Source organism: Saccopteryx leptura, chromosome 2 (genome assembly GCF_036850995.1).
Source record: "Saccopteryx leptura isolate mSacLep1 chromosome 2, mSacLep1_pri_phased_curated, whole genome shotgun sequence".
Classification (NCBI taxonomy): domain Eukaryota; kingdom Metazoa; phylum Chordata; class Mammalia; order Chiroptera; family Emballonuridae; genus Saccopteryx; species Saccopteryx leptura.
In genome coordinates, this window is record NC_089504.1 from 19,721,631 (window position 1) to 19,738,188 (window position 16,558).

A 16,558-nucleotide genomic window follows, 5' to 3' on the forward strand; every position below is an offset into this window, starting at 1 on the left:
TCTACTGAGGACTCCAAGCACTGGGCTAGGAGCTCTCTATTGTATTTAACCCCATTGCCACCTGAGGATAAATGTGATTGCCCTTATAATGGGGGGGGGGGGGGAATTGAGCCTCGGAGAATAAAAAAAAGACCTGTCAGTTTCACACAGGTAGCACAGGCCCAGGCCCCCAGTCTGGTAAATTTCACATGACACTGTCTCGTCTTTCAGTGTCTAACTTAACTCTGGATCCACGAGTCTAATTTAAAACCAAGTCGTCCGCAGGATGGAAGAGGTAGGGGAGCATGTTCCTGAGTTAGGACGCACATGCGACAGCCATGACATCATTCCCCTTTAACAGTGGGAGAGAAGGGCCTAGGGCCCTCAGGTACGTGACTGTCACCACCACCCTGTGTTAGAGCTTGTAGCACATCAACGGGGAAGGTGCCACTTCTTTCTGAGCGTTAGAGAGAAATGTGTGTAGGTATCAGGACCCGGAAACTTCATCCTGAGGTCCAGCTCTGAATAGTTCCTTGAGAAATAAAAAAATAAAAATAAAAAAAAAAGTTGAGTATGGGGCTGTTAGTGGAAAAGTAAAGAGTTTAGGCTTTTGCATTAGAGAATTCTAGCTGGACATCCTGGCTCAGACGCTGTTGGGCAAATGAGTTTGTAAAATTTGTATTGTTTGAGTTTGTTCACTCTTATTGTTAGAAAATGACACTGGGCAGCGTTAGGTATATGTGGTCTGTGAAATTGCAAATTACCTTCCTGCTTGGGAGGGGCCACTATTTTGCTGTTTGCTGGAGGAGGGGTCTCTGTGGGCCCAGGTAGTTTTGCAGGGAGAGCAGAGAGGATGCAGAGTGCTGAAGAAGAAGCCAGTTTGTGCAGAGAGAGAGAAGGTGTGCAGCTGGGAAACCAGAGCTGAGGGGCTTTGGGAGCCTTACTGAGACTTGTGGGGCCTTTGATTCTAGGAGGAACCAGAGAAGATTCTCCTGGTTGTGGAACTAGAGAATGTATCAGGGCTTTGGGAGCTCTGAATGAGAGGGAAGTAGTTTCCCTGTGTGTTGGCCCGTCAGCCGGTACGAGACTTGAATAAAGGAATGACCCACCATTCTTTGGCTCCACTGTTTCTTTGCCATCTGCCCCAATCCAATGTGAACCTGCATGGCCGTGATGGCTGTGGCCCCTGGCCATACAGACACGTATTGGGTTTCTGGCTCTGGGGAAGTGGCCAAACGGTTCAGAGCCCTGAGTTCCTCGTCTAAGAAATGGCTGACGAGATCTTGAGGGCTACTGTGAGATGAGAGAACATTCTGAAACAGTGGCTATGCGGAGTGAACACTATAAAGTAACTCTTGGGATTACTGGTGGGTTTCATGGTTGTTGTTCCTGATGGTATTGATATTAGTCCTGGCATGATTGTTTTCATAGTTTCACTGCTATTTCTACTCAGGGAGAGAAAGCAAAGAGACACACAGGCATGAATTGGTTTCTCAGATTAAATAATAATCGATGGCTTAATTTAGAGCCATAACAATAATCAAAACAATGACGTATAATATTTACTGGGTTATTGCTATATGACAGGCACATTTCTAAGTTTCGTTCACATGTTTTGCATCAGATAATCCTCACAGCAACCCTATTTGATCATAAACAAAATGTTAATCACTTGGAAGATGAGTAAACCGAAGCATAGAGAAGTTAAGTAATATTTTCCAAAGTCACAGAGAAGGTGAGAGTTTGCTCTGGGATTCAAATCCAGGAAGTCTGACTCAGGCAAGTTTTCCGTAAACACTTATGAGTGAGAACTGTCTACGTCGTGTATTTGCAAGTACGTTCTGCTGATCCCAAGACTCTGTCAGATGTGGTGAGAAATAATCTCTTTGGAAACGGGCTCCACAGTTACCATTGCCGTTGCAGCAGAGTCACTCTTTTTCATGTCAGATGTAGAATTTTCACAAAATACCTCTCTCATTCAAATAAAGGAGTTGGTGGCTGACAAGCATGAAATAAACCAGTCTAGACAGAGTGTGCTTTCTGGGGTGAACATTCATGGGGCTCTGCCACAGCTGGGGTGGAGGAAGGACCCCCGAGGGATGGGCAACAAGCGCATTGAGTGCAAAGTGGGATTTCACATAATACGTATAGGGTCTGGCCCTCTTCGTGTTGTTACTACCAGCTGACTCTCTGTTGGGAAGCGGTATAGGATAACTCAGTTACAGCAGCCTCCGCCCCCTCAACTGGGCACTCAGTTGCCTGTGAGTTTCAGCACCCTCCTCATGAACAGCAGCCCTGCAGCTAAATTCCAAGAGGCCTACATCTCATAGATAGAAAGATAGTTTGGGCTACAAAGATGTTCGGCCTTGCTGGCGTAGCCAGTTGATATGAGTTAGAATGAATCATCATTCTATTCATAAATACTTATTATTCTCTTCTAACACACACACAATTTAATTGTACTTTTAGAGACTTCTCTACTTCTTGAAATTTCCCCCCAAAATATCCATTGTTAAAAAACACACACAGAGAGAGAATAAGAGTGAATTTTGAGGATGAAACTATCTTTAAAGGAATGGAGAAATATCTCTAAAATAGTAGTCTCAAAAGTTCTTTGCTGTTTTATGTCATATCTTGAAAAGTCAAAATGACTACAATGCACGTCAGAGATGAAAATTTTGAAGAACCCACCTGACCAGGCAGTGGCACAGTGGATAGAGCATCAGACTGGGATGAAGAGGACCCAGGTTTGAAACCTCGGGGTCACCAGCTTGAGCGCAGGCTCATCCGGCTTGAGCACGGGCTCACCAGCTTGAGCGTGAGGTCGCTGTCTTGAGCATGGGATCATAGACATGTCCCTATGGTCACTGGCTTGAGCCCGAAGGTCACCAGCTTGAAGCCCAACATCAGAGTGTGAGCCCAAGGTGCTTAAGCAAGGGGTCGCTCACTCTGCTGTACCCCCCCGCCCCAGTCAAGGCACATATGAGAAGGAAATCAATGAACAACTAAGGAGCTGGAACAAAGAGCCACAATGAAAAATTGATACTTCTCATCTCTCCTTTCCTGTCTGTCTGTCCCTCTCTCTGTCTCTGTCTCTCTGTCTCTTTCACACACAAAAAAAGGAAAACTTGAAGAACCCATTTTTTCCCTTTTTGATCTAATGGTTTCCAAATAGACTTTAAAGAGTTTTAGTTTTATACTATTCATTATTTCATGATAAATCTTTTTTAGCTTTTGTTGTTATTTTAATTTTTACTAATTTTATCAGTATATGTTCCCAGGAGCATAATACAATAAGAAGTCTTAAATTGCCACATGACTAGGAAGCCCCCCCCCCCCCAAGAGCTCAGCAAGGCTAGCTCATCATGTCATTTTCAATTCATTATCCCTTTTCAAGTAGATTTTGTCAACCAACAGTTATTTTTTATTGACACCTCACTTACTGAAGACTAATTTCATACTATGTGACATTGTCCCCAGAGCACCATTAGTGAATTCAGTGGCCAGTGCTGCTTCAAAGGGTAGGGGAGTGAGGACCCTGGACAGCCCACCTTGGTGAGTTTATTCAGAGAAGGAACAATTAATTGACTTGTCCCGGGGACAAAGGACACTCTGCCTGGATGATCCTCATTAAGTGAGTTTCCAAGAGGAGGCAGAGACTGAAGGTCTTCTCTAAATTGTCATAGCCCCTTTCAAACTATGACTCTCTCATATTATAGGACAAGGGCTTCAGATGCTGCTCATTAATTTATTAGGTGGATGATTCATCTCCCAGGTCAGTTCCTTCCACTTTGTATCTTTTCTCCATAGACGGCACTATTCTGATCCTAAGTTAGCCAAATAAAAAGTGTGTTGTGTGGAGCCTCCTCCACCTCTTCTTTTTTACTATCCACATTCAACTGGTTGTCCAGTCCACTACCTTTCACTGACCTGTCCTGTGTCATCCACTGACTGGCTGGTTGTTGAAGCATCAAGGTTATTTATTTGCTCGTAGACTTGTTCTTCCTATTCATTCTCCAGGCTGTACCCCTATGAGATTCCCCAAGTGTTAATGTGGCAACTCATTTCCCACTTTAATGGCTCTCCATCACCCAATGCAAGGCTTCATAAACATTTTAGACTATGGAACCTTTTCTTCAAGTGAAAGTTACAATACAAGACAAAAAAAGAGGTAGAATTAGAACTGCTCTGATTTAAGTTACAGAGAAGCAAATTATTAAAGCATTGCTGTGCTAGAAACACACACACACACACACACACACACACACACACACACACACACACACCAGCAGACTGATCCAGAGCAGCTCCTAGAACCCCTAGGGAAGCAGAGGAGTCCCGTTTAAAATGTACAGCCTTTGTATAATATCTGTGCTTTCAGAACTCTTAAATAAGACAGCATACCTGAGGTAGCCAACTTCTGGCGCCCACCTCGTTGGTGATTGGGGCTCTCACCACAGTGGACCGTTCCCACCCACCTGATCCTGTCAGGGCCCCTCGTCAAGTGCTGCCGCAGGTCTGTCTAACCTTCACCCGGGAACTCTTTGTTGCACCGCAAGCTGGCTCCTGGGCCAAAGGGACAGCCCAGAGGTGCCTCTAAAGGTAACACCTCTGGGACCAACGCTCAGCAGATGAGGAAAGCAGCTCCCAGGTCCAGGCTGCAGAGACCATATTTTCTAGAATCCTCTGTAGCTAGGGGTGGCCATGGGACTAACTTCTGGACAAAAAGATGAAAGCAAAACTATTGCGAGATGCCTTCCTCTAGTGTATTCCCATGATCCTCTTTCCTTCATCCCTGCCTCCTTGCTTTTGACAAGAATGCAGTCTAGCTTCCTAGAACTAGAGTGGTCAGATTGGGTAATGACACGGCATGGGGCAGGGACAGGGAGAAGCAGCAGAACAGAAGAAGCCCCAGTACCTGAGATCCTCTCGGACCAGAGTCGCTGTTGCGTCCCTGAACTTCAGACTTGTACAGGAGAGGGAAGAAAGCCTGAATCTTGTTCGTATCACTATTGTTCATGAATGAAGAAGTGCAAATATTATTCTTAGCCAAATATTATTCTAGCTGAACACTAATTTTTTGTGTGTGAAAATTAAAAGATATTTAATGCGTAAATCATTTAGGATGCTACTGTACACATATCTGACACTGGCTGCTGGCTGCTTCCAGTGCTCACGGTGAGAGGGGTGGGGTGGGTAGCAAAGCACAGTGAGGCCAGTCAACTGAGAGCACATTCCCGTTGTCTTCCTTTCCCCGTGTCTGCCGGGCTAGCCTCACACTCTTTCCCACATAGACCACTCATGTCTCATAATCCCTCAAATGTTCTGCAGACACCTGTTCTTCCAGGTATTTGCAAGTCTCCTTTCTCCACTCAGACTCTCCTTTCTCATCTACTCCACCGAGTGGCTCTGATTTAGCTTCATGACTCTGCCAACCTCTGCCTCCCAGGAAGGACTAAGGACTGGCATCTGTGCTCCCACACCCAGGGCACGCCACCTCCTCCTTCCCGCCAGCATCCGCTACTGTGGGTTCACATGAGCTAGAAGCATTCTTTTGCCTGCAATCATTTCCTTTCCGTACAGCGCTCCTCACTTTCTAGACATCACCTCAACTTGCGCTCATTTTTCTGTGCTTTGTCAGGATTCAAGTTCTGGGTATGATGTCCATCTTGCAAGGGTGCACCTAGCCCAAGCTTGACTCATACCATGAAATGGGATGCACCGCAATAATCTTGTGCTATTTCTCTGAAAAGCAAGCTGACCTCCCAAACCCAGTGAGCCGTGACTCTGAGCACTTAGTGGAATGTTTTGAAAGGACCACAATTCTGGAAATGCCACCTATTCAAATGCTTTGCTTTGGAACAAAACCTAGCAGACGATAAGTGGCTGTAAGCTGTTTTTTACTCACACCGCTTCTGACACCAAAGGCACAGTGTCTTTCCCAACACCGTGTAACAACCCTCCGACACCAGGGCGGGGTCCTACAATCCAGTTCCATTCTGACGCTCTCTTCCTGGAGTTAGCATCAGATCTCCTAACTTAAGGACTCAGTCCCATAAACTTGCTTCCGATTCAGATAGATATCAATGACAAGTCCCAGATTGTCATCAGTACTCTGACCAACTAGCTGTAAATTCAGGTTTCCCCAAACAACCCCTTCCTTGGGTTTGATAATCAGTTAGAATGATTCACAAAACTCAGGAAAGCAGTGAACTTCGTATTACCAGTTTATTGCAAGGCATGCAACTTGGACACAGCCAAATGGAAGAGTTGCATGGGGCAAAGTATGTGTGTGGGAGGGGTGAGGAGCAGGTGTGCAAGGAAGTCCCTTGCCCTCTCCAGGAACACCAGCCTCCCGGCCCCTGGTGTGTTCACCAACCTAGACGTTCTTTGAGCCCCATCCTTTAGACTCTAAATACTTCTAAAGTTTAGAGGTATTTATAGAGTTTCCATTACATAGACATGGTTGGTTGTTATTGACCATTGGTGATTAACTCAATCTCCAGCCCTTCTGGCCTCCCCAGAGACTGAAAGCGGGGCTGAAAGTCTACCTACAATTATGTTTAGGTCTTTCTAGAGACCAGCCCCCACACTGAAGCTATGCAGGGGCCCCTGGCTATCAGTCATCCTATTAGCACACAAAAGACATTCTTTACCACTCCAGAGAAGTCAAGAGTTTTAGGGTCTATGTACCAGCAATCAAGGACAACAACCAAATATATAATTCTTATTTATAACAGTGGCTTTCTTCCCATGTTAGTTAACTAGTATAAATTGCTTCAGGAGAGTGAAGATTCTGGTCCAGGACAAATGGGTAGTAAAATTCAGAGCTATGATTATAGCCAGCTCTTTCTGACGCCAATGAAAATACCACATCACAAGGCTGCCTGCAAGGCAGCTCACATCATCATCAGATAATAGTAATAACGATAAGAATGACAACCAGAGGAATGTTTATTGAACATGCATTAGATGCCAGAAAAGATGCTAAGCACTTCATAATGATTATTTCATTTTGTTCTTACTTTATATATGTATATAGAACATGAACTCTTTCTCTCCCCATTTATAGATAAAGAAACAGACCTGGAAATGTTGGTGACTTGCCCAAATATAATGCCCAGCTCAACTTTAGCTTTCATTTCAACCTCCTCCAAGGAGAATGAACTGCCTCTCCTCTGTGCTTTCAGAGTCCTCAGTACATGCCCCATTAGACTATAGAGCCTGCTGTAATACAGTCAGCAGCATACCTGTCTGTCTCCTCTACTTTCCTGAGTACCTATTGATTCATATTGTACATTATTTATCTGTGTATGCTCAGGGCCTGGTGGAATGGCTTAGACAAAACAATCATTCGTTCAACTTAACAAATAACGATGGGCACATAATAAATACTTCTTGAGTTGGAATGGGTCTTGGTCTCTCTACCTATAAAACGGGGACTATTGTCTCCTGTAACTAGAGACATTTTTCATTCTTTGCTGCCAAAGAAAATGCTCAAGGCTTTATGAGCCAATACATGTGTGCAACTGGCAAGGAACTTTTTGGGAAAATGCTACCCTATTATTAGAAGGCACTATTGAAAAGGGACCAAAAGAGAAAATTCCTACTGTCCTAACATGATCCAGCTGCAAGAGACAAGTTGTCATTACACCAGCAGAAAGTTATTGCCTCTAGACTCGAAACTAGCAACTTGGCCTGAAGGTACAGGACACAATCTTTGTTGCATATCGCTATAAACTATAGCTGCCCTGAGCAAACAACATACGATCCCTGCGTGGGGGAAGCTGACTGTGTCTCAGCACCAGGTATGCAATCAGCGTCTGGTGGGCAGATCGCCAAGCTGGCCATCTGTGTTGTGCTTGGTTGCTAGGGCACAGGCAGGGAGCTATGCAGTGTCTTGCTTTCCCCCTAGCCACAGAGGCCTGGAGGAATGACAAAGGCTGCTCAGAGTGCCGGAGCTCCAAGAATAAGTACATATTTGGCTTAATTCATGGAACTTCTATGGAAGGCCAGCTCAGAAGACTGGGATTTTTGTTTATTTCTGCTGCTGGGGGACCCGAGGTTAGGCCTCTGCTTCTCTGAGCATCTAAAGTTCTTTGTTGTGAATGAGAAGCACCCAGAACTCAGCATTCCCCTGAGATGGTCTCTGTAACACTAGTGTATGACGTGGACAAACTTGTAAACTGTTTAACAGCTGTGGACTATTGTCATGCGCACTAGAAAATAATTATCCTATCAAATACTTGACACCAGCGAAGTAATTGATTAGAGCGAACGTAGAGCAAATAGTTTGGTTTCTTAAGAAGAGTCAACATTAGAGAATATGAATACTGGTAGAGGGGGTCTGTGGATATGATGAAAACTGAGAAAGTGGAACACGAAAGCTCAAGTCTGATGTGGTGGACAAGTTAGATCGGACATTCTAGCATTCAACTCTGCAGTTCTATCACCAGTGTCTAATTAGGAAAATTACCCGGAGAATGTATACAAAAGTGAATTTATTCTGAAAAATGACTCCATTTCCATAAGCCAAATCTATCAAAAGGAACCTTTTGTAACACCCACAGGATGTTAGACACCAGGCAAGGCATTATAGATGTGAAGATGAAGAAGACAGGGTCTTGGCAGAGTCTAATCAGGGACGCACCTGGGGAAATAAATATATTTAACTTAGTGGGATGTTTATAATAATGTGAAGCAAACCTGGGAGCTAGAGAGAGAAAACCAACTCCCCCCACCCCCCACCGAGAGAAAAAATATCCAACGAAATCTTCAGAGGGAAGGTGAACATTGGGCTAAGTCTTGAAGCCTAGGTAGAGATTTTTTGAGCATATGAGAAAGAGAACACATTCCAGGCAGAAGAAAAAGCATGTGAAAACCTGCTAAATGGCATATCTAATAGGAAAATGATATTTTCTAACACTGTATTTCAGGTATAAACAAAAGCAGCCATGTAACTATCTTGTGTACTTTGTAAGTGGAAGAACCAGGTGTTGAATTGAGTCACACACAATTCCACACCCATATACTTTCAACTGTATCAATTCACATTTTCCATTCGTTTCTAAGACCGCACCGGTGTATAGCTAATAGTGGTATATCCAGCTTATTTATTCCTAACCAACCAAGGGTGAAATATTAACCAACATAAGAAGGAATAATGAGACCTGTTTCTTAAAGATTCATCTCTTCAACTACCGGAAATTTCTGGACTTCACATTACTTTTGCTTTTCTTAAAAAAAAAAAAAAATTCTCTGTAGAATAATTCCCCGAGACACGTTGCATGTGTTATTTTAGGCAAAAGCCAGAAGGTTTTAGAAAAACTCTCCCATGTTCTTCCAGTTTATACACAGACATAGCTCTGAAACGCAAGGGTAATGGCAAGATTACGGTGGAAAATTTTTGCTAGCAACAAGGCAGACAAGGTGCTGAACTCTGGCATTGATGGATGGCATTTGGGGAGTCACAGCTGAGGAACGCTCCACAAGATCTTCCCTCCAGCGAGGACACTTAATCCAATAAAGCTAGAGAAATAGGACCTCCACGATCCCTTCCTCTCTTTCAAGTTTTTTTTTTTTTTTTTTAATGTGAACACCCAAAACAAAATGCCATGAATTTGCTGCATTTGACTTGTAAAACAAAAGAGCTGATCTGAAGTGAATAGGGTTGGCTACGGCTTCTTCGCTCCTGCTCGAACACCAGCAGCTATGCAAGTCAAACCAGATAGGGCTGCTGACTTCAGGGAGGTACAGGTGCCCTGTGGGAATGGGAAGGAAACTGCATGGAAGCCCAGTATGAAAAATGTTGGCCCGCCGGCCCGAGAGAGCCAAGGCGGAGAACAGACCGGGAGCCTCTTCCTGTACAAAGCAACTTGTTCGGCCTCAGGAAAGGGCTCCACGACAGGGAGCTCCACCTACTCGCACATTTTGGTGAAAATATTGAAGTAACTGTGAATTTTGAAGTATAGGAGAGGGGTTTTAATTCCACTGTGCCCGTTGTCAACTATGTGAACTTGGGACTCTCTGCCCTGTCTCCATTTTCTCACAGGTAAAATGAGGCTCCAAGTATGTACCATAGGAATTACTACGAGGCTCATGGTACGAGTTGTCAGAATACTTGACAACAAGGAGAGACATTGTATGTGCTAAATAAAAAGGGGGTCCTCTGCGCCCAATTCCGTTTAATGGACATGACATTTGGTTGTCTGGTAGAAGGGATGGCTGTGGATATTCTGAATCTCTCCATCAACGTTTTTCTGCTTTGGTTGTTTTGTTTAATGTATATTATTAAATGTTCTATCTTTTTAATGCTGATATATTAAAAATTATTGGTTTTTAGTATATTTTTCCTGTATCTAGACAACGTTCTGAATTATCTTATCTGCTCTAACATCATTTTTGCTAATTATCTTTGATTCTCCAGATACAAAATCCTCTACTCTAAAACAATAATTATCTTATGCCTTTCTTTCCCATATTTATCTCTTTTCTTTTTTTAAAAAAAGTCCCTCGTTGCACTCTTGTTGGATTTTAATTAACTCAAGTAAGACAAATGAAGTTGTCTTTGGAATGGGACAAATGACATAGTGACTTGGTGGGGACTATAGGTGTTACTTGTTAGTAGCGAAAGACGGGAAATTTCTCTTGTCCTTTCCCCCAAAGATGCATCTGTCCACAACACCAAAGCAGACCGCACCAGATCTGCACCACAGTACACAGGCTAATTCTGGAGCCACAGAAAGAAGCCACAACACAGCGATGCTGCTTTTGGAGCAGGGTTGGGCTTTGCCCGAGGGGGTTTTGCTCCACAATCTCATTGAAGAAAGTATACATGTAGTTATAGCTACCATCTTGGGTTAGAGGTGTGAACAGCCTCAGGGGTTGAGATAGACAGCTTCCTGGCCTCTACTTTGATGTCCGTGAAAACCCAGGGTTGTTGGTAAACTAAAGACAACTTAAGTTCATGGATCAGTATCAGTATACCTTTCAGAGGAGGAGGGTGCACCCCACCATCCATTTCTCTAAGAGGAGGCATTTCAGAAGAATGGATCTGTAACTTACAAATTCCCACTAATCTGGACTGATTTAGATTTGCATCTTTAGTTTCCCATAACATCTGTGTGTATTTATTACCCTTCAGTCAAAAGAGATATCTTTATAACACTTTTATGTGACCAACGCGTATTTCTTCATCAAATCAATAGTGGTTTGTATTTCTTATTCTATTATTAATACCGCATCACCACCCTCATTCAGCATTCAGGGTTTTGTGCCTTTGCACTGAGTATTTTGTCAAAATGGTCTTTGTTCCCTTTACGTTTTCTAAGCACAGTAATCTCCTAGTTAGTTAAGGCAGCAGCACCTCATCCAGACTTCCTCTGAGCTCTTATATTCTACATCTTGTTTCTCATAACACTTATTGAAATTAGACGTATTTCTTATTTCTCTCTATATTCTCACTGCCAAGAACTGAGCCTGATGCATATTATTATTGTCTGCATCAATTAGGCTGTTTTTAGCAACAGGTAACAGAAATTTAAATTCAAATTGCCTTAGTTAATAAGGAAATGTACCAATTCAAATAGCTGAGGGTCAAAAGGTGGGGCAGACCCTAATTTTGACTTAATGCTGCAGTTCTGCCCCAAATTCTCCTCCATGTGCCTCATTCATCATCAGGTGTGTAGCTATGCGGTTGCAGCAATCCTGAGCCTCAGACCCACGCAGAGTGAGTTTCAGAGGAGAGATTGATTCTTCCCATGGCCTCATCATTTCTAGAATCGGGCCATGTGCCATCCCTAAGTCAGTTCTTGGAAAGTGGAGTGGGACTTCCCTGAGATCAATCAGCCCCAGACCTCGAGGTGGGATCCCTTACTCCTGCAACAAACAGACCTTGGTCATCCCAGGTCTTGTTGAAAATATATTGAGATAAAAAATAACTACTGGGCTTGTAGTCATTAAATTAATAGTTTACTTTCTTTTTTTGTGTGTGTGACAGAGACAGACAGACAGACAGAGAGAAGGACAGATAGGGACAGACAGGCAGAAAGGGAGAGAGATGAGAAGCACCAATTCTTTGAGGCAGCTCCTTAGTTGTTAATTGGTTGCTTTCTTATATGTGCCTTGACATATAAGAAAGGGGGGCTACAGCAGAGTGAGGGTCCCCTTGCTTAAGCCAGCGACCTTGGGCTCAAGTCAGCGACCTTGGGCTCAAGCCAGTGACCTTGGGCTCAAGCCAATGACCATGGGGTCATGTCTATGATTCCACGCTAAAGCCAGTGAGCCCACGCTCAAGCTAGTGAGCCCCCACTCAAGCCGGTGACCTTGGGGTTTTGAACCTGGGTCCTCCGCATCCCAGTCCTATGCTCTATCCACTGTGCCACTGCCTGGTCAGGCTAGTTCACTTCCTTTTTATTTTCTTTATTGATTGACTTTAAAGAGAGGAGAGAGAGAAGGGTGGGAAGGGGGGAAGCAGGAAGCATCAACTAGTAGTAGTTGCTTCTCTTATGTGCCTTGACCAGTCAAGCCCAGAGATTCAAACCAGCGACCTGAGCATTCCAGGCTGACTTTTTATCCACTGCACCACTGCAGGTCAGGCAGTTTACTTTCTTCATAGAACAGGAACTAGGTACCTGCTAGTGTTATTTCAGCCACCTGAAGTTATCAGGACTGGTACCTGGGCGATTCTCTGGGCCTTTCTCTCATGCATGTTTCAGTATGGGTTATAAGCAGGAGCAATTGAAAACATAAGTACGTAAGAAAAGCTGCAAGTTTGGTTTTTCACTGATGGAGAAGGGATTTGCAGATATGGAGAGGGCTAAGACTAAAATAAATCCCTTGGCGTGGTGTAGATTGAAATAAAAAGTAATGAAGTAAACTCATGATTTTAAATTTACAAAAAGATAGATAGATAGATAGATAGATAGATAGATAGATAGATAGATAGATAGATAGATATAGATATAGATAGATATAAAATATATGAAAACTTAGTGAACATACATTCCTGGATTGTATCCAAACATACAAAGGTCATTTTCAGAGCTCAAAGAAATCTCAGTTGGGTAGATGAGTTAGAAAGCAATATTGAATCAGTGCTAATTTCCTGATTTGGAGCTCATATCAATATGTAGGAGAATATCCTCATTTTTAAGAAATACAAACTGAGGCAACTTATTAGCAAATTGTTCAGAAACCGTAGGGTATGTGAGTGTATGTGTTGTGTGTGTGAGTGTGTAAGTAAGAAGGCTAAGTAAGACAAATAAGTAAAAACTGCTAATCATTGGGGCATCTGGGTGGCATAAATATGGGAGCTCTTTGTGCTATTTTGTAACTTTTCTGAAGATTTTCAATTACGTCAAAATAGAAAGTTAAAAAACAAAAGAGGAAAAGGAGGGATATGGATGTTGCTTGGCAACCACCAGTGTTTAGGAAAACATACATCCCAGGCCTCCCACGGCGGGCCGACCGAAAACGCTGCACTTCTTTGTATGTTTCCAAATGATAAGCGCGTTATCCCTCCGGCTTCTCAGATACAGAAAATTCATTCTTTTACCATTCTCCTCCAAGCATCTCTGGGAATCTTCGGGAAACTTAAAAATGTTCTGCTAATCTGTCCGGTTGTCACTTTTTTATATGAACTAGTCATTTGTCTCCGGGTGGCCACCTGCTCCTCTGCAGGTCGCCCCTTTCTCTACTGAGATGATTTCACCCAAGTTGCCGCTGTTGCCCTTCTTCACCTTCCGAGTTTGGCCCCCTCCCCTGCCCGTGAGATCACTGAGGCCACAGCTTGCCTGAGCCCCGCTGTCCTCCACGGAGCTTCAGCGGACCCTGGAATCTAGAAGGCTCTTCCTTCCTTGGGCAGCTGCTTCCAAACATAGCAAGTACTTACGCGTGTGAACGCCCAACCACAGGGACAGTTCTCCCCACCAAGAATCCTTAGAGGTCCCCGCAACCCTGAGTGTATCCCCAACTGACTTTCACAGAGGTGAGGGGAAGAATTAAGTTTTTCCCCAAGAAAATGAGTAGGTACTTGCTTTATATCTGTAGTGGGTGTGTCGGGAAGGGGACAGTGCCCCACAGGCAAAAATCTAGCCCTCTGCTCATTTTTATGTGGTCTGCAAACCCAGAATGATTTATGCATTTTTGAATGGCTGAAAAATAGCCCAAAGAAAAATGGTATTTTATGACCCATGGAAATAATATAAAATTTAAACTTCAAGGCCCATAAACAAAGTTTATTGGAACACAGCCATGCTCATTGGTTTATATATGGTCTAGGGCCCCTTGATGCTGTAACAGCCACACTGAGTAGTTGTGACAGAAAGCACCTGGCTTGCAAAGCCTGACATTTCCTCCCTGGCCCTTTACAGAGAGAGGTTGTCAATCGCTGACCTATGTGACTGAGAGAGCCTTTCAACATGGTTCTTCTTCAAACAAGAACACAAGACACCATCGCCTGCTCCTAGAGCAAGTCCATATCTCTCCCCCAGACAAGAATTCACTATTGATAACTGCTTTAATGGTAGTTTTTTTTTTTTATCTTAAAAATTATCTCAAGTTTCAGTTACTGGAACTGTGATGCGTTCAACGCCAAGTAAGCATGTAGTAAGCTGGACTGAGCCTTTAGGAGTTGGGCTGCTGAGTTCCGGCTCCCAACTAGGTCTCCGATGCTTCGCAAATAATCAATTCAGGTCAGACTAGGAACTAAGTGAACGACACCTAAGCAGGAGTAGTCCCTGATGACTTCTGCCAACAACCTGAATGAGCTTGGGAGTGAAGTCACTCCCAAGCTCATTCAAGCCCCCAGGCGTAAACACAGCCCAGACAACACTCCAATCACAGCTTTCTGGGACTTAGTAGAGCCGTGCCAGGACTCTTGACCTACAAAAAGTGTTCAGATAATATCTGTGTCCTAGTTCTTAGCTGATAAATTTGTGGCAATGTGTCACACAACAATAGAAAACTAATCCACGGGGCCATATTCCTATGTCCCTTTTCCTGTTCTCTAAGATGGTAACTTCTGCTGCTATGACCAAGTTTGTGTGGTCAAGAGCCAACAATGCAAGAAAGAGCTCAGGGACTCTTCTAGACTGACCCCCAGTGCTGTCTTCAGCAGCCAGCTGTAGACACTCTTAGAGCATCTGCTGCCTGAATTGGGGCCAAGGGTAGAGACTGCACGTATCCCTCCCTCCATCCTGCACACCACCCATCCTGCGCAAATGTAAGAAACCAGTGGGAGACCCTCCTATGGGTCTGGTCACCAGTATGAAAAGAACACATGCTTCACATGTGTATAAAATCTGAAAAAACGATTGTTGGCGTAAAACATTCCAACAATATGGTGTAGAAGAGAAAATATGATGTTTGGTGTCTGAACATCTAAGACGTGGCTCTACCATGTGCTGTATGCTTCAGGTCTCATTTCATGGCATTGCTGAGTTCCTTCTTCTCAACTTTAATGTGCATCATAATAATACCTGAAATACCAGTTTGCCACACAATATTTAGTGCATATTGTTGGTGTATAACAGGCTTCATATGGAACCCAGGGATATAGAAATAGATAAAACATGGCACCTACCCTCAAGAGTTGGAAGGGATTGCCCTGACCTGTGGTGGCACAGTGGATAAAGTGTCGACCTAGAATGCTAAGGTCACCGCTTCAAAACCCTGGGCTTGCCTGGTCAAGGCACATATGAAAGTTGATGCTTCCTGCTCCTCCTTTCTCTCTCTCTCTTTCTCTCTTCTTTCTAAACTGAATAAATAAAATCTTTTAAAAAATACTTAGAAGGAATTGGTATGAAAAAAATTAAATGACGGGAAGAATCTTCCCTTTTTCACTGTCAGCAGGACTTAGAACATCTCAGATACCTACCGTGTGTCTACTGAGTGAACCTGTCTGCAGAAAGTTGTTAGGCTAAGAACTGGTGATTAAATTGCATTTAGGGGAGAAGGGAGCTTTTAGGTAGAAAAATCTCTTGTGGGTAATTTTGTTATTAAAAAGTAGCATTGGACAGGGCTAGGAGAAAATAGCTAAACTGTTCTACTCAGGAAATAAGCCAGAATATGGGAGAGAGAGGTTTGCAACACTGGAGAGAAGGGAGGAGGAGGAGTGATGAGACTAAAATCTGTGCAGAAATAACACCCATCCTGAGCTGTCAAGTTACATATTTCATCACACACAAACTCATATGGTGGATGATCAGTAAAATCCTGCTCTCCACAACTCCTGTGGAGAGTTTGGAGGAGGTAAAAGAAACTGTATTCTAAGTGTTGATGACTTAGGAATGGCTGGTGGGGGGAAATCCAGAGAGATGGGCAATGTGAGAGGCATGGGACCAGGGCCAGAGGTGACAATGCAAAACTAAAGCTCACCTGCCCGAATCCCAGGGGGTCCCATCATCTGTGGAATGAGGCTTTGAGCCAATGTAGACCTTGATCATAACACACACAGGGATTGCGGCAAGCTGAAGAGCCAGGGGACGCGTGGGGGCCGAGTCTGAAGCCATGAGAGAATGACTGGATGCAAGGTGGAAAGCTGGAGGAAGGAAGGAAGACGTCACTCGGGGGGAAGGGA